This window comes from Apteryx mantelli, unplaced genomic scaffold (genome assembly GCF_036417845.1).
Source record: "Apteryx mantelli isolate bAptMan1 unplaced genomic scaffold, bAptMan1.hap1 HAP1_SCAFFOLD_144, whole genome shotgun sequence".
In the NCBI taxonomy this organism is placed as follows: domain Eukaryota; kingdom Metazoa; phylum Chordata; class Aves; order Apterygiformes; family Apterygidae; genus Apteryx; species Apteryx mantelli.
Window position 1 is genome coordinate 132,501 of NW_027118499.1, and position 2,500 is coordinate 135,000.

The window sequence follows — 2,500 nt, forward strand, 5'->3', positions numbered from 1 at the left end:
CCCCCCCACCGCTCCAGCCGCCCCGCGCCGTGCCGCGGGGACCGTGCTGCGAGCGGGCCGGGCGAGGGGGGGGGCGGGGTGGCGGGAGGAGCGGAGGGCCTCCGGCCACCGCGGCCGCCGGTAGCCGCCCCGGGTAGGGATGGCCATGGGCCCCGGGCTCCGGGCCCGAGGGTTCTCGGCGGGAGAGCCGGGCGGGGGTTTAAAGACTCGGGCGGCCCGATGCGACCCGGGGGGCAGCCGGGTGTGCTGCCGGAGGGCCGGGGGGCCGGCGCGCGCGGGCGCCGTGCCCCCCCATGCCAGCCGGCGCGCCCCGCGCTCGCCCTGCGGGCAGCCGGGACGGAGAGGGGTACCCTGCCCCCTCTCTCCGCGGTCTGGTCTCGGCGGAGGGACGCCGCGCGGTCGGCTGGCGCCGGCCTGCCTCGAACGCGTGACCCTGGCGCGAGCGCGTGCTCTCGCCGGGACGGTGAGCCCCCACCCACCGCGGGTGGTGCGGACGCCGCGCCTCGGCGCGATCCGCTCTCCTCCCTGGCCGGGGCTCTCGGTCTGCCGCCGTGGCCGCTGGCGGCGGCGCCCTACCCGCCGGCACTCCGCCATCCGGCGCGCCTGCCTCGCTCTGCCCAACCCGGCTTCGCCGGGCGGCGGGCGGGCGGCAGGCGGGCGGCGGGGGCGGCCCCCCCCGTTCTCCGCGTGGAGACGGGGAGAGCGGGCGCCGTCCCCGTCCGTCCCGCCTTGCCCGCCCGCCCGCCGCCGGGCGTCTGTCCGCGGAAGGGACGGGAGAGCGCGTGGTGTCGTCCGGGAGGCTGTGTGTGCGCGCGCGCGGGCGTGGGCGCCGCCTCGGGGCCACGGCGGAGCCGGAGGCCGGCGAGGCGAGCGAGGAGCTGGGGAGCGCGGGGCCGGTGGGCCGCGGGCGCGCGGGCAGCGGCCGGTGCCGCTGCCGGTGGCGGCCGGGCTCCGACGCTGGGGGTCCGCGGGGAGCCGCCCCCTCCCCCAGCGTCCCCGAGGCAGGCGGCGCGGCCGGCGCGCTGCTCCCCGCCGGGCCGGGCCGAGCCTGGGCGCCTGGGCCGGACTCGAAGCGAGCAAAGGGTTGTCCCAGGTCGGGAGCGAGGGCTCCCCGCCCTTCTCGTTCGGGTTTTCCTTTTCCCTTTTTCCCCCCCCACTCTGTGCTCGTACGGTCAGCGGGGCGAGCCCCTCTCTCTGGCTCTCGGCCGTCCCTCGCTCAGCAGCCGGCGTCGGCGTGAGGAGGGAGGCGGAGCGGAGGGGGGGCCCTCAGGGGCTGCCGAAGGCTGCCCGGTCCCCCCGCGCGCGCGGCGGGGACCGAAACCGAGACAACTCTTAGCGGTGGATCACTCGGCTCGTGCGTCGATGAAGAACGCAGCTAGCTGCGAGAATTAATGTGAATTGCAGGACACATTGATCATCGACACTTCGAACGCACTTGCGGCCCCGGGTTCCTCCCGGGGCTACGCCTGTCTGAGCGTCGCTTGGCGGTCAATCGTCACCCCCGCTGTCGCGTTGGCGCAGCGGTGCCGCCCCTCGGGGGGGGCGCGTGGGGGGGCGGGGGAGGCGCGGCGGCGCCGGCGGCGGCGGTGCGCGGCGGCCTCGGCGGCGGAGAGTCGGCGGCGGAGCCGGGACCCCGGTGCGTGCACCGGCGGCCCCGGTCTTCCTGCCCGCCGGGCTCCGGCGCCGGGCCGCCCGCAGCGGCCGCGGCCGGCGTGCCTTGCCGCGCCTGTGCCCGCCCTCCTCGCCCTCCGAGCGCGGTGGCCACCGCTGCGCGGCGCGCGCCGTGCGGGGTGGCGCGGCTGGGGCGCCTCGCAGGCCCGTGCCCCGGGGAGAGGGTGCCTCCTCTTCCCCGCGCGGCCGGGCCTTCGTCCCCCTAAGTGCAGACTCGGGGAAACCCCCCGCTCCCGGAGCGCCCGCTTCGCGGAGTTCGTCCCGCTGGGGCCCCCCCCCCAGGTCGGGTGGGTTGCGGTGGCCCGGCGCGCCTCGTCGCCGCCGCCCGCCACCACCGCCAGTCTGGCCGCCGTCTGGGCTTCTCCTCCGCCACTCTCCCGGTGGTGCGCTGGTCCCCCGTTCCCCTCCGGGGTGGGGACGGCCGGCTGCCTTGCGCTTCCCTGCGCCCCGACCGCCGCCGGTGCGGCGCGCCGCCGGGCCGCCCCCCCTGCCCTCCCCGCGGCGCGCCCGCGTCCGTCGCGTGTGCCGAGCCACTTCCACCCGCCGGCTGGCGTCAGCCGCGGCGTTGCGTTGAGGCCGGCAGCGACGGCGCGCGGGTGCGGCGCGGCGGGGTGGCGGTGGGGGGCGGCGCGGGCGTGCGCGCCGCCGGGCGGCGAGAAGGGCGCGAAGGGGAGGGCAGGGCGCCGCGCCGTGCCGTGCCCGGAGCGAGAGCGGAGGCAGCGGCCGGGAGGAGGAGAGGCAAGCCCCCAGGCGGCGGAGGGCTGCGCGAGTTGCGTGAGCGGAGCGAGCGTGCGGCGGGGAGCCGGGCCCGGGGGAGGCGCGGACCTCG

At 80.1% G+C, this 2,500-nt stretch overlaps 1 non-coding gene across 1 annotated transcript; it reads left to right on the top strand.

The window, feature by feature from the left end:
* The first annotated feature begins 1,327 nt into the window (after positions 1 to 1,327).
* LOC136995718 (5.8S ribosomal RNA) lies at positions 1,328 to 1,480 on the top strand. Its single transcript, XR_010887262.1, has one exon. It is a non-coding gene; the product is annotated as a 5.8S ribosomal RNA (ribosomal RNA).
* Positions 1,481 to 2,500: the final 1,020 nt, after the last annotated feature.